The sequence below is a fragment of the Bos javanicus genome, chromosome 4 (assembly GCF_032452875.1).
Source record: "Bos javanicus breed banteng chromosome 4, ARS-OSU_banteng_1.0, whole genome shotgun sequence".
NCBI lineage: Eukaryota > Metazoa > Chordata > Mammalia > Artiodactyla > Bovidae > Bos > Bos javanicus.
Window position 1 is genome coordinate 35971273 of NC_083871.1, and position 16548 is coordinate 35987820.

General features: G+C 40.9%; 1 protein-coding gene and 1 pseudogene across 2 annotated transcripts in view; one reads left to right on the top strand and one right to left on the bottom strand.

The window, feature by feature from the left end:
* Positions 1-16548, top strand: part of SEMA3D (semaphorin 3D) — a 228315-nt gene that overhangs the window by 14727 nt on the left and 197040 nt on the right. The window lies entirely within an intron of this gene.
* On the bottom strand, positions 6042-8873 carry LOC133246748 (uncharacterized; annotated as a pseudogene).

Consider the following 16548-nt stretch of genomic DNA (forward strand, 5'->3'; position numbering starts at 1 on the left):
AAAAAAGTGTGACCAGGGCCAAAGTAACACCTGTTCCAGGTCTGTAGTTCAGGACTGAAGACAGAGAAGGTGGAACAATCTAGGGGTTCTCATGTATGTTCTTCTTTGGGGGCCCTGTAATTCCTGGGTTGTGCCTCATGGCTCTCTCCTCTTGCTCTTTCACTGGTTCCCCTTTCTCTTCCTCCCACTTACTGCCTTTTGCCCACAGTTCTGTTCTTTTCTGTCTACAGACTTTTCTCCCTGATCCATTCACTCTCCTCATTTCTGTTATTATTTAGATGAGAAAGACACATAAATTATTAACCGTGACCTCTCTCATGGTATTGATCCCTCTGCCAGTGCTTTTTCCAGTAGACTCTAGTCTAAGGCAATTAATCATCCATTTAATAAGCAGTTTAAATTCTTACTATGATCTCATCATGTACTTTCTTCCAATGTAGTTTTGATTTTTGTACACACAAATGATCTTGTGGTGGAAAGGCAGCACAGTTTGGAGCCACAATTTACTATCTGGGAACACTTGTTATTTAAGTCTATCAGTCTTGTTTTACTCATATATTGAAGTGGGGTAAATGACAGCTCTGTATACAAAACACATGTGAGTATTAATTGAGAAAATATAAGTAAATTTCTCCTAGTGCCTGACACCATGGCTATTTAATATATCAACACTGATAGTTTTATTTCTTCTCACTAATATACATTAAGCATATTTGGTTAAAAAAGCTTTGAAATGTCAGGGTACAGACTTTGGGTTTTATACTGGAGGCACATGGGAGCCACTGAAAGTTTTTGAACCATGAAATAACCCAAGAATTAGTATTTTAGGAAGATGAGCCTAGGAATAATTTACAGGGAGACCAATTAAGAGACACTTTGTAGATAAAATAAGGGCTGGACTAACATAATGGTGTTGAGAATAGAAATAAGGGTGTTAGAGAAATACAGGGCTATCATATCAGACTTTTACTGTTTGTTATTTGTGTATTTCATGATTTTTCCCTGTTATATAGTCAAAGAACTATTATTATAATGTGAACTTTGCTCTCAGCCTGACTCAGAACTATTTTATATTCCTCTCAGAACATAGATGTGTTAACATCTATGCAACAAGTAACATCTTACCACATATAAAGTCTGAGGTCAGACTTGATCCCAGCAGGATATAAAATATCTCATGAATTTTTTTCCTGCTAAAGGAAGTTTTAAGTATTTCAGGTTAAGAAAATAATCCTTAGATATAGAGGATGGAGAGACTGTAGAGAGCAACTTTCAAGCAGATATCACAGAACTGGAAAGAAAAACCAATGGAAAATCTCAGCTAAATATTTAGTTTGTAAAATAAAAGTGCTTTCTTATTTTTTTTTCATGTATGTTTAACATTTAGCATCCAGTATTTCTCATGCTGTTCATCCTTTTATCTTTTTTTTAAAAATTGTCTTGATACTTTGCTATATTTCAAAAACTAATGCAAACTCACATTCTTCCTCCAATTAACAATTCAAAAAACATAAATAAGTTCAGTAACTTATTTTCCCCATCACACGTATTTGTATTTTATAATAAATTATTTTAATTTAAAATTCATTTTATACCTCTGGCAAATCACCAGCTCCTAGGGTGAAGATGTATAACCATATCTGGTTCATTCTCCTTGACATCTAGCATAGCAATCAGTCTTTGTGGATTTGTAATTACAAGTGAAAAAATAAAATCAAGAAGAGCTGTGAGAGTTGAAAATAAGATCCTGAGTCAGCATTGGCAAACTGTTATTTTGTTTATAAATAATTAATTAGATGCTTTGGTTATTCTTTTTCAGTTTTAGTAAATCCGGGATCATAGAACGATTATCCTTCTCTCAATCAAAAACCTGTAAAATAATTCTCACAGATAGCAGTTGTTGTTTAATTTAAAAAATGTTTAAGTGACAGATGAACCTTCTGTACCATTAAGATAATAACCTATGGAAATGGTCTAGGTCCTCTATTTTGCATCTTACTATCAGTTTATTTTGACTTTAGATTACCTGCATTCAAAAGAATGTTAAGGACAAAAATTACTATATGAAAGTAGCAGACAACCTATTAGTTTAAGAAATAGTGCTCCTAAAGTTCAGTTTTACATTCTAAGTAAATATATTGAATTTGTGTTTATCCGATATGGTATTTTGGCATTTCTCTAACATGGGTATATTTTATTAAAACTTATTTAAGAAAACTAATACCTGAGGACTTTTGTTTTGTTGGTTTGAATTCCAACCTAGGAAATAGAGTGTAAGCCTGATAAATCATCAGTATTCAGATACCTATTTTGAAATTCCTATTATTAAAAAAATATAAATAATATAACAATTTTTGTTTCATAGACTCGTGACATTTCAGAATTAAAAAAAACAACCTAATTGAATGTCTAGTCCATCTTCTTAATTTTACAGAGAGGACTGAGGATGAAGTAATGTGAGTTCTTCCTTCCCTCCCTCTCTCTCTTCCTTCCTTAAACATGAAAGAACAGCTTCTATATTCACAGATTGGAGCTGAATGTTTGGAGAGAAATGGCCCCAGGCTTGAGTAATTCATGATCCATGTAAATAAGACACTAGTTGTAGTGTGTTCATAGGCACACAATTGAGTCATCACAAAGCTGAGATTATAACTGAAGTCTTGTCCCTCCTAAAAGGGCAGACATGCTACTTTTCATTAATGCGACAGATGATTTAGAAAAATTTAATGCATGCTGTGAGAACTGTTGACACTTATACCCAGGCAAAGTGATGGCTGCTAGTAACATAATGATGACCATTTCTGAAATAATACATTATTTTTCTCATCTGAAATCAAAAACTCTGCTCTGGTTATGATCATCGATGCTACACAGCTGCTCTTGACCTAATCTCTTTCTAGTTTAGTTATTAAAAAAGGGTACATTTACAAATGTGTACCTTGCATTACTACTATAGAATTTTTAATTTAGAGATCTATGAATACACACTCATATATACATATATATGCATATGTCTGAAGGAGAGAAAATGTGTTATCCTCCCAAAATGCCTTTTTAGCATAAGGGTTATCTCACTAGTTTTTGGAGAGACAACAGCTATAGGAGAAGCTTTGAAAATCTTGTAGAAGCTACCCTTTTGTAAAAGCAATTAATATTTATGAAGGAAATCTCCATTTGTAAGGGTTTTTACTACTCTGTAAAAGATGATGCTATGAAAGTGCTGCACTCAATATGCCAGCAAATTTGGAAAACTCAGCAGTGGCCACAGGACTGGAAAAGGTCAGTTTTCATTCCAGTCCAAAAGAAAGGCGATGCCAAAGAATGCTCAAACTACTGCACAATTGCACTCATTTCACACTTTAATAAAGTAATGCTCAAAATTCTCCAAGCCAGGCTTCAGCAATATGTGAACTGTGAACTTCCAGATGTTCAAGCTGCTTTTAGAAAAGGCAGAGGAACCAGAGATCAAATTGCCAACATCTGCTGGATCATGGCAAAAGCAAGAGAGTTCCAGAAAAACATCTATTTCTGCTTTATTGACTATGCCAAAGCCTTTGACTGTGTGGATCACAATAAACTGTCGAAAATTCTGAGAGATGGGAATACGAGACCACCTGTTCTGCCTCTTGATAAACCTGTATGCAGGTCAGGAAGCAACAGTTAGAATTGGACATGGAACAACAGACTGGTTCCAAATAGGAAAAGGAGTATGTCAAGGCTGTATATTGTCACCCTGCTTATTTAACTTATATGCAGAGTGCCTCATGAGAAACGCTGGGCTGGAGGAAGCACAAGTTGGAATCAAGATTACCGGGAGAAATAGCAATAACCTTAGATATGCAGATGACAACACCCTTATGGCAGAAAGTGAAGAAGAACTAAAGAGCCTCTTGATGAAAGTGAAAGAGGAGAGTGCAAAAGTTGGCTTAAAGCTCAACATTCAGAAAACTAAGATTATGGCATCTGGTCCCATCATTTCATGGCAAATAGATGGGGAAACAGTGGAAACAGTGGCTGCCTTTGTTTTTCTGGGCTCCAAAATCACTGCAGATGGTGATTGCAGCCATGAAATTAAAAGACGCTTACTCCTTGGAAGGAAAGTTATGACCAACCTAGATAGCATATTCAAAAGCAGAGACATTACTTTGTCCACAAAGGTCCATCTAGTCAAGGCTATGGTTTTTCCAGTGGTCATGTATGGATGTGAGAGTTGGACTATAAAGAAAGCTGAGCACCGAAGTATTGATGCTTTTGAACTGTGGTGTTGGAGAAGACTCTTGAGAGTCCCTTGGACTGCAAGGAGATCCAACCAGTCCATTCTAAATGAGATCAGTCCTGGGTGTTCATTGGTAGGACTGATGTTGAAGCTGAAACTCCAGTACTTTGGCTACCTGATGCGAAGAGCTGACTCATTTGAAAAGACCCTGATGCTGGGAAAGATTGAGGGCAGGAGGAGAAGGGGACAACAGAGGATGGTTGGATGGCATCACCGACTCAGTGAACACGGGTTTGGGTGAACTCCGGGAGTTGGTGATGGACAGGGAGGACTGGCGTGCTGCGTTTCACGGCGTCACGAAGAGTCGTACACAACTGAGTGAATGAACTGAACTGGACCATCTTATAACTGAATCTCAAACTCCTTGCTGCAGAAGGCCCCGACTTAAATCTATGTAACAATACTTTTGTTTACTGTGCTTTACCTGGTGACCTCCCCATAGATGGCTCCCCAGTGCCCTTTATCTTTCTTCTGTCATTAGTTGAAGAAAGTATTTAAGGTGTGACCTTGGCCTGTTCTGTTGTGTTACCTCAATTTTCCTGGATATCTTCCATGTATACAGGAGGTGTGCATGTTCTTAAACTTGTTTTTCTCCTGTTAGTCTTTTTATTACAGGGGAAGGGGACCATCTCAGCCAAGAACCTAACCAAATAAATTGCACTCCACTGTCTGCATTGTCCTTCTGAGTGAATTTGTTTCCCAGAATGTGTGGCTACAACACTAATACTTATTATCATCATGATGAAAACATGGTGATCAAGATAAATTCCTGCCTTCATCAATTTCAAGGGAGGATGTTACAAAAGGAAAGTTTGAGTTAGCATGTGCTTTCATGTTCTTTATTGTCATAAAAACTACTTTATGCAAGAAAGTAGGATATGCATCTTCTGCCTCAGTGGTCTGATTCTTTCTTATCATGTTTTTAAAAATATATTTAATAACTCCAAAACTTTATTGTCACTTTATGTCTTATCTTCTAACATGTTAATCATATAATATATATATATGCACATATACACATAAAATTGTATCCTATATAGACTATCAGATCAGATCAGTCGCTCAGTTGTGTCCGACTCTTTGCGACCCCATGAATCACAGCACGCCAGGCCTCCCTGTCCATCACCAACTCCCGGAGTTCACTCAGACTCACGTCCATCGAGTCAGTGATGCCATCCAGCCATCTCATCCTCTGTCGTCCCCTTCTCCTCCTGCCCCCAATCCCTCCCAGCATCAGAGTCTTTTCCAATGAGTCAACTCTTCACATGAGGTGGCCAAAGTACTGGAGTTTCAGCTTTAGCATCATTCCTTCCAAAGAAATCCCAGGGCTGATCTCCTTCAGAATGGACTGGTTGGATCTCCTTGCAGTCTAAGGGACTCTCAAGAGTCTTCTCCAACACCACAGTTCAAAAGCATCAATTCTTCGGCGCTCAGCCTTTTTCACAGTCCAACTCTGACATCCATTCATGACTACAGGAAATATAATGATATATATATATATATACTATAACCACATATAGTGTATATATATATATATATATAAACCATACTAAAGGAGTAACATGTTGCATGATAGACATACATGCATATATATATAATAATAAAAAGACTAACAGAAGAAAAACAAGTTTAATAACATGCATACCTCCTGTATACATGGACGATATCTAGGAAAATTGAGGTAACTCAACAGAACAGGCCAAGGTCACGCCTTAAATACTTTCTTAAACTAATGACAGAAGAAAGATAAAGGGCACTGGGGAGCCACCTATGGGGAGGTCATCAGGTAAAGCCCAAGATGGGGTCCTGCTTTCAAGATGGAGCCTGTTCTGTCTGCTTCCTCCTTCATTCCCCACTCTTGATGCTCTTAACTCATAGTATGAGCACCACTCATAGGCATATATTGCACCCTGGCTCTCTGACCGTCAATTTGGGAGAACAACGCAGTCCTTTGGGTTACAAAGTTCATAAAACATTGTAAAATTCAGGGTCCACAAAGCAGAACTATCAATGCAACTGTAACAATGGTTAATATAGTTTTCCACCAATCACCCTTCACCCAAGATAGGACCGAAGTCCAGAAAGGAATGTTTTCATTTGACGTTGCTTTTACCTGATTTTTCATGTCATCTAAAGCAGCTAATACATTGCCAGATAAATCAGGAATATATACACAACATCCAACCTTAATTATAGCACAGTTCCCTTCTTGAGCAGCTGTGAGCATGTCCAAAGCCATTCTATTTTGAATTACCACTTTTTTCATTAGGATTTGTTCTTCATTTAAGGCTTGGATGGCTTTAGCACTATCTAGGAAGGCCTGTTTTGTGTAATTTTTCAAGGATTCTAATTTAATCATAGTATCTGTTGTGCCTGTAGAAGGTATGAATAAGGCAGCAATATACTCATACCATTGAAACACAGACCTTGTCCACCTAGCATGTAAATAAGGTAGATTTACCAGGGCTTGTTGTAGGTTAGGCTTTTGTTACTTCTATGAAACTGGTGTTTACATCAAACATAACCCCATGACTCAAGTCTGTTGACTCTAGGTCTGGCTTACCGAGAACAGGGAGAGATTATGATTGACAAGAGAAAGGAAAGTCTCTTTTTGTCATCCCAGAAAAGAGCAGAGTGGTTTAAAATCTTGGCAGAGCAGTGACACCCACCAAGGAAGTCCATCCATCACAGAGGCATAGCCCCACATAAACAGCAGTTAGAGGTGTTGTGGAAGCCCGCGTAGGAATGTGCCCATGCGATGAAAACATTTTCCTAAGGTGAAACAGAAGTTAAATTCAAAATCACGTTGATGAGGCCAAGCAGCAGGAGTTGATTATTCAGCTTCATCCTGAAGGGGCTCGTCCAGGATCTTCTTTTCCTTCTTAAGGATGATCTTAATCTCTCGAGGGTTAGTGGGGTCCCTCTGCACAGTCCACTAAGTGTTTTCTGGGTCTGCGTGGTATGTTCTCTTCACCTTCATGTGGTGGATCCAGGGAATGACACCTGCAACTTTAACTGCCATAGAGCTGGTAAGAACAACAGTATATGGACCCTTCCAATGTAGAGCCAAGGAGTCGTGTTTCCAGTCCTTGACCACACCTGATCCCCAGGCACAAATTCGTGAATCTGTTCTCCAAGGGGGAATGGCACCCTTTCTTGTACAAACTTAGTTACCTGATTTATTACCTTACCCAGTTGTTCCATCTGCTGTGAAATCTCCTCTCCCCTTACCTGAGGCAAATTGGTTGACATCTGTTTTATTATGGGAGGGGGCCTCCCATTCACAATTTCATACGGAGAAGAGCCATGGTACCATGGGGTCATCCTGAGTCTGAGCAGAGCCGTCGGAAACAAGTCCACCCAGGAGCAGTCAGTCTCTATGATCCAGTTGGAGAGTGTCTCTTTAAGTGTCTGGTTGGTTCCTGCCACCATCCCAGAACTCTGGTGCCTATATACTGTATGTAATTTCCACTTGATGTTTAAAGTTTTGCTTACTTATACTGAATCAGCTATGAAAGCCAGACCATTGTCTGATCCAGTGCTGGTAGGAAATCCAAATCTGGGAACTATCTCCCTAAGCAGGCACCGGGCTACTTCTGATGCTCTTTCAGGCCGGGTAGGAAAAGCTTCTACCCATCCTGAGAACATACATACCATGACCAGCAGGTAGTGGTGATGTCGGTGAGGTTTCATTCTGTTGAAATCCACTTCCAGGTGTTGAATGGGCAGCATGCCTTTTAGCTGAATCCCCGGAGATTTCTGTCTGTGCTGAGAGGCAGCTTTGACCTGTGAGCACGCAGTGCAGTCCTGAGATTCTGTCCTGCATAGGGACGAGAGGCGGGGAACCAAGAAATATTTTCGAATTAGCTCTTCCAGTTTGTCATGGCCTAGGAAGGTCACTTGTGTTTGGCTTATCAGAGTGGGTGCCAGCTCCTCCAGTACCAATAATTTACCACTTGTCAATTCCCACCATCCTTTTTCAGTCTTGATGGCCCCTTCTGCTTTGAGTAGTTGGTTTCAGGGTTCAGTGTATTTTGGAGAGTCCAGCGTTAGCTCAGGCAGCTCCACCAATATGAGAGCTTTAATAAGCCCTCACTGGTCACCCCCAAGCCCTCAGCTGCCTGTTTAGCGGTCTTACCTGCCAATCTGTTTCCCCAAGCCCAGGGGGTATCCTCTTTTTGATATCCTCAGCAGTGTATGACTGCAACCCTTTCTGGTTTCCAGGCAACATCTAATAGGGTCTTAATTTCTTCCTTATTTTTACTATCTTTTTCACTAGCTGTCAAAAGGCCTCTCTCCTTATACAGAGCCCTGTAGTGTGGCAAAAGCATACCTGGAGTCTGTGTAAATGTTTTGTCTTCTTACCTTTTGACAACTGGAGGGCCTGGATTAGAGCATATAGTTTGGCCCATTGAGTGGACGAGTGTGATGGGAGAGAGCTAGCCTCTACGATGGTTTCTTCCATGACTACTGCATATCCTGACAGTTGTTGTCCTTGTTTCACCAGGCTGGTGCCATTGGTGTACAGGACCAAATCTGGGTCCAGGATTGGCTGGTCTCTCGAGTCAGGTCTGCTGGCATATTTCCTTGCAATCATGTGAGGGCCCACCTCCTCTCACAGGAAGGAGAGTGACCAGATTCAGGGCCTGGCAAGGCTTAGTAGTAACATAGGGGTTCTCACATAACTGTCCCTGGTATTGAGTAATCCGAGATGTTGACAGCAATTTATGGGGGTCCCCTCGTAAGAGAGTGTTGACCTCATGTGGACTTTTATGATCAAATCTTGGCCCAAAGTCAGCTTGGTTGCCTCCCGGACCAGTAAGGTAACTGCAGCAACTACCCGTAAGCATCCCAGCCACCCAGTGGCAACACTGTCCAGCCATTTCAGGAGATAAGCCATGGGTCTGTCCCATGTCCCCACAGTCTGGGACAACAGTCCTATAGGCACCTTGTCCTTTTCAGTCAGGTAAAGAGTAAGCAGCTTATATAGGTCTGGCAGGCCCAAGGCGGGTGCTGATGTAATTGTACTGGGTTTGAATTCTATTACCAGTGGGACTTGTTTTGCAAGCCTTGGCGGGGAGGGGGTTGTCTTCCTCCCAGACCTCAGGGAATTGTTGGGTTAACTCTCTCCTGACTGTTTGGCTAACTCTCTCTCTCTCGTCCGATTTCCCTTCTGGGAGATCCTGCAACCTCCATTCATCTTGAGGGATTATCGAGAAGAAGAGTAAATAGGTGGTTGATCCCACTCGAAGAGTGAGTCTTTCGTTTGGGGGAAAGGTCACTTGTGCCTCCGTTTAGCAAGTTGTTTCCCAACAAAGGTACTGGGCATTCAAGGATGTATAAAAATTCATGAGTCACCTGGTGTCCCCACCATCTGGCATTTTCGGGGTAGGCTTGAGACACAAAGCCTGCACTTATCACCATCTGAGACCCAGCAGCCTCTGGCTGGGTCTATTGGCGTATAAAGTCTATAGGCCTCGCACAGTCTTTTGCAGAACTCAGAGGGTGATTAGCTTTCCCTTTGAATCACTTCGGAGGGTTTTGCAATAATCATAGCTTTTTGGGCCCCCCTCTTGAGGCCTTGTGAAATAGCCGCCCAATATCTCTCCAGGTAGCCCCTCCCTTCCTCTGTGTTACAGTCCCAATTGGGCCTCTCATCGGGGGTGGCTAGTTCTACCCACCATTGCAGGTTTGCAGTACCCTCAGGTGCCATTTCTCTTAACCATTTTTTTTTGGCCTCAGTTAGGATTCTGTGTCTTTCCTCAGTGCTGAAAAGGGAGACTAGTAGTTGGATTATGTCACCCTATGTAGGGTGGAGGGTTCAAAAAATAGTCTCCATTAGCCTAATCATGGCTTGTGGCTCCCCTGAGTATGGTGGAGCGTGTCTCTGCCAGTTTAATATACCATAGAGGAAAATGGCTGGTAATACTAGGCTACAGGGGGCTGATGGTAGTGCCCCATGCATCCTGAACCAGAGGCTATTGTAGCTCTCTGAGGGGCACCTGTAGTGGGGTTCTTTCCCCCTTTCCCTGGAGCAAAGCCTCTGTTGAATTGCTGTGTTTTCTTCCCCCTTCCCATCAGTACTCACCGAGAGAGGTGGATACAATCTAGGAGGTCTGGCTGAGATGGAATTCTGGGGCATTGACCGGAGGTCTCCATCTCTGGGATCGGAGCCTCTACGATCTCTGGCAGAGCTGGTGGAAGAGCAGAGGCTGCTGCAGGAACTTCACCTGGCCCTGGATTGGGCAGTAAGGTGGCCTCCGGTCCTGGTGGAGCACTGGGAGGCAGGCGTGTCATTATCTAGTATGGGGTAGGGGTCAGGTCATCCCCATCCAAATCCTGTAGAATTTCCTTTTTTATCATCAATTTTTGTGCCATTAATATTTTCCTCTTTCCCTTCTGGAATACAGAACCTTATCCAAGTAGGAGGGTCTTAAGCTAACCCTAGCCATGAGTCATATGTGGATTTTGATCTGGGTGTCCTGGCTCTCCTGTGACTACTGTATAGACTGATTCTACTATTTTTAAGTTCATGTTGTTCCCTGGTGGCCATCCTACTCCCATAGGGGGCCATTTGACCTCACAGAGTATGTGGAGGTGGTTAGGCGTTATCTTCACCCCATAGTCTCCTCCAAATCCCTTCTTTGAATTTTTAATCATGCACTCCAATACAGTTGCCTTAGATTCACTTCCCCCCCGCATCTTGCTTACCTTCTCGGACCTTCTTCTACTTTTCCTTTTCATTCTGTCTACGAAGTTCTCAGTACCCTATGTACTTCTGATATTTCCACTCAATGAAACACTTAAATTGCCATTCCGCCTCCTTCTTAAATGGGGTGAGAAGAGCCTTACCTGCTAGATCCCAGAGGGAGAAGGGGGATCGGTGTGTCTTCACCCGACGGTCAGCACAGCCGAACCAGAACACCACATGGTCCAAGACTGTTTCTCCCTTAACTTTTAAAGTCCGTTCTGCCTTGGTGGACTTGATCCACCAAGATGTGCAGATGAAAACACAGATGGGTTAAATACCCCACGTCCTAGGCCATCTTCGGAAAAGCCTATTCATACTCACTTATGTATTCTGCTCCTTCTAGCCTGACAATTCCGAGGGGGACAAGAATTTCACTGCAGATGGGACACCGCCTGGGGGAGGATAGAATACGAGCACACAAGGACCAAGTTTCTTCTCCTAAAAATCCCCTGGTGATTGCTTGGTAATAATTTTCCCCAAGATGGCATGGACACCACCTCCTAAATGACCTTCACAAATTTCCTTCCTAAGCCCTAACATGCTCTTCAACCTGTGTACCAAGCAATCACTGCTACCTGCCTATCCTAAAAATCCCCTGGTGATGGCTTGGTAATAATTTTCCCCAAGATGGCATGGACACCACCTCCTGAATGACCTTCACAAATTTCCTTTCTAAGCCCTAACATGCTCGTCGACCTGTGTACCAAGCAATCGCTGCCACCTGTCTATTCCAGGCTCCTGTGGGTCTGTGCCCCTTCTAGTCCCTCCCAGGGGGCTGATCAGGCCCCCTCTTCCACCCTGCCAGGTGGGTTCCTCCTCATCTGAGCGCTCAGTTACTCTGCTGCCGCCCACCACCTGCTAACATGCAAGGTCCAGGCACTGAGAAGCAGAATCCTTCCAGAAGGGCGAGGCGCCTTCCTCCTTCTAGAAGATTTGTGTCGCAAGGCCTCAGAGTAGTCCCAAATGGGACTTGTCTCCTCAAACTGAGGAGTTTCCTGGCCCATGCACCAAATGTTGTAGCCACGCGTTCTGGGAAACAAACTCATTCAGAAGGACAATGCAGATAGTGGAGTGTGATTTATTACACCAGTGGGCCCAAGGCAGAATCTCCTCTTAGCCAAGGACCCCGACCAGTTTTTGTGAAAACCTCATATACCCTAAGTATATGTGCTCAAACCCACCTCCCCAAAGTTAACCTGCGATTCATATGCCTTAAATCCATGATTTGCATGCCTTAAGCCTAGGTAGTTAACAGTAGACAATTATCAATAGGCCTGTGGTCATACCCCAATAAGCATAATAGAATTTATGATTCTATTTAGTTACACAGATAATTAGGGTATTCTTTTAGGCAATGGAGAGTCTAGGTACGAGCCCTGGGGCTCTTCCATGGCGGGGGGGCGGCGGGGGGGTGTCTGGTTTTTCCAGTTGGTATGTCGTTTCCATAGACACTGGGCATATAGCTCAAAGTCCACAGTCTGGCCCAAGATGGAGTCCTGCTTTCAAGATGGAGCCTGTTCTGTCCATTTCCTCCTTCATTAGAAGAAGGAATGATTCTTGACAGGATGAATGTCTGGGAAGTGTTTCTTGTGATGCTGTCTTTGGTTTACGGCATTAAGAAGGTTCTTCCAGACAACCTGGAAGTCTTTGATTTGTTTTCTTTTTCCTTATTCAAGTTTACACTGTGACTTCCATTGTTACCTCTCAATTTTGGAATAACCCCACCATCCAAGAAACCTAAACCATAGATAGGCTAACTGGAAGGCAACTTGCACTCATGCACATACTGTATGTAACTCATTGGTAAAGAGAGGCTTTCAATAGTAATTCAGCTATTTTTAAATAAAAAAATAAAAATAGGTCACTCTTAAACATTGTTAAAAAGTTATTCAGTAGTATTTTCTGTTCATTACTCTGAACAGTTTGTTCTGACCAGCTTGTATTGGTAGAAAGGACAAAGCATTCTGAGGACTGGTGTCTAACTGCACATCTTGCCCCTCCAAACTTATAGGTCTTTTCCGCATTTTTAAACATGAAACTCTGTTACAAAATGCTGTCAGAATATCCAACAATAGTGTAGACTTTAATCCAAAATAAATGTCCTTATCAAAAGTATTCATGTTAATGATATCCTTTGCAGTTACCGGTATGTTGTTTATAGTTCTTTGTCTGTGGGAGGTAGGCTTATGTAAAATGCTGCCACTTTCCACTCATCATCTGGGTGTGAACAAAGAAAAAGAGATAACACTTTTACACAATATCATACTTTCTTGATGCGGTCACCTTTAATAATAGAAACCAAAAGAAACATTTCCCAATGTATTCATCATAATTCTACCAGGAAGCAGATGTGCAGTCTTCTTTTTCTCTTAATCATGTATTTATTTATTGCATTACATCTTTCAGTCGTGTATATTTTCCTGTAGAGGGAAATTCCATCCTTCCTGGAATAATAATTTCCTAAGTTTTTTATGTATTTTTCTTAAAAAAAAAAATGATGAGTTGATGTGAAAATACACTCTCCCTTCTTAAATGTATTGGTCTTTTAAGTATATTTCTTTACAGATAGAGCTCCAGTACTTGTAACTCTTCCTGAGGATATTTCTGTGTTATCAGAAACTACCCCCCACCTCCCAAAAAAACAGATATGGGGAATTTTAGGGGAAAATAATCATATTCCTACTAAAATACAAACAAATGAATCTCCCACAGTATCTTCATGGAAAATTTCAGTATCATCTAAAGATGGAAATTTATAGTAACTCAACCTCCTATTATTCTAGCTCTTTCTTTTGTTCACTTGTGCTGAAATGATCTATGTCTCCATCAGAACATACCAGCCTTGACTGTCCTCCATCTTTCCAGAATCTCTTGGTTTCACTTATCTATGTATACAGCCTAGATCTCCAGACCAGGCATTTCAAAGAAAAATTTTCAGCCTGCTATAACATCTCATGTGCTCACATAGTTGATGTAGTTTCCTATATAATGATGCATGTATTTTTTGGACTCTTTGATTTCCACGTGGGTTTCTATTCATCTAAGTCCAGTGAATTATCTTCTGGATCATCAGCCATCCTTGCTGATGCATATTTCTCTGGGCCAAGTAATTTGTGTTGGTCTCAGAACAATGTTCAGACAACTTTGGACAAATTTGGTAATTTATATTCACATTCACAACACCTGTTTGTCAAATTGCCAACATCCATTGGATCATCGAAAAAGCAAGAGAGTTCCAGAAAAACATTTACTTCTGCTTTATTGACTACACCAGCCTTTGACCGTGTGGATCACAACAAAATGTGGAAAATTCTTAGAGAAAATTCTTAGAGAGATGGAAATACCAGACCACCTTACCTGCCTCCTGAGAAACCTGTATTCAGGTCAAGAAGCAACAGTTAGATCCAGACATGGAACAACAGACTGTTTCCAAATCAAGAAAGGACTATGTCAAGGCTGTATATTGTCATCCTACTCATTTAACTTATATGCAGAGTACATTATGTGAAGTGCTGGGGTAGATGAAGCGCAAACTAGAACTAAGATTGCTGGGAGAAATATCAATAACCTCAGATATGCAGGTGATACCACCCTTATGGCAAAAAGCGAAGAGGAACTAAAGAGCCTCTTGATGAAAGTGAAAGAGGAGAGTGAAAAAGTTGGCTTAAAACTCAGCATTCAAAAAACGAAGATCATGGCATCCAGTCCCATCACTTGATGGCAAATAGATGGGGAAACAATGGAAATTCATTCGAATATTCATTCGAAGGACCAATGCTGAAGCTGAAACTCCAATACTTTGGCTACCTGGTATGAAGAACCGACTCATTGGAAAAGACTCTGATGCTGGGAAAGATTGAAGACAGGAGGAGGAGAAGGGGACATCAGAGGATGAGATTGTTGGATGGCATCACCGACATGATGGACATGAGATTGAGCAAGCTCCAGGTGTTGGTGATGTACAGGGAAACCTGGCGTGGTACAGTCCATGTGGTTGCAAAGTCGGCAACTGGCCTGAACTCACAACACCTATAAGCCATCATTCATATGATGATATGATCAGTTGTTTTGGCTGTAGTCTGTTATATGTTATACCCTCCTGTACATAAACCCCAACTCATATTTCTTTCCTTCTATGTGATAAAATGTGTAAAATGAAACAGGGTTTTACTTTCTTAACCTCTTTATTTTTGTTGTCACCAACTAGTGACCTCAATTTAATCAATAAGAATCATGAATAGTCGATGCTCTTATTTAAAGGGAATGACCAGAAGTGGACTTAAAGGCTGTGAATTTTTAAAAATTGTTATACATATGCATCAAATTACTGAAAAAAATCACAAATGATGAAATCATTGAGAGTAAGACACAGTTTTCTCCTGATAATGTTATTTCATCATCAACTGTACTCTCCTGTCACTGTTGTCATTCATTTCTTGTCCAGAGTGATGGCAAAATCCAGTTCGAATGCCTTCAGTTGGTATGAGCTGGCTTTAATCTAACTTTGCTGCTTAGTTTTAGCCACACGGATTTATAATATCACCTCTTTTCTCATGACATATCTTATATGTCTCTTAAAATAATACCCATTCTCAAATTCCAGCTTAAATGATATCCCTACTATGAAATTTTCAGATTCTATCCATTCCCCTCCTATCTCAGTCAAGAAATAATTTTAACAGTTTAGTTCATATTTTATATCTCTTTTATAGCACTTACATTCTGCCTAAATTACAAACAAAATACAGTGCAGTTGAATCTTATACAGGTTATAAGTTCAATATTTGAAATCACATCTTGTCAATGTTACCCTGAAAAGTCATTAAATTAATACATAAAATGTATTATAAAGCATTTGTGTGCCACTTTAGGAACTGACATTCAGTCTTTCAATAATATGTAACACTGAAAGTTTTCCTTCTACATTGGATTCAAGTCACTGTTTCTTCACTTCAGCACAGATGAAGTAATTGGCTTATATTTAGAGTCTGTGTTGTATGAAAAAATCCCATGCCTCTTTAAATATGAAAATCAAATACAGCTTGATGAGATGTTTAGACTATGAGAACTGAGAATGACAAAGGGGATTTCTTTTTTCTTGCCCTCAAAATTATTTTTAAAAAGCTAAGTTATCCAAAAATTCTTCCTATCATCTCGATTTTCATGACATTTGGTTGCATACCTTCCTAAAGGTTTGGGTCAGTAAGTAGATAGATAGAAAGAAAGAAAGATAGATAAATGGAGGTTTGGGTAAAAATATACTATTTTGGAGACTATGATGGTTTAGTTGCTAAGTTGTGTCCAACTCTTGTGACCCCATGGACTGTAGCCAGCCAGGCTCCTCTGTCCATGGGGTTTTCCAGTCAAGAATACTGAAGGGGGTTGCCATTTCCTTCTCCAGGGGGTCTTCCAAACTCATGAATCAAACCTGGGTCTCCTGCCTTGCAGGGGGATTCCTGCATTGCAGACTTATTCTTTATTAACTGAGTTAGGAGATAAGGACTATGTCAAATTTTAAAAC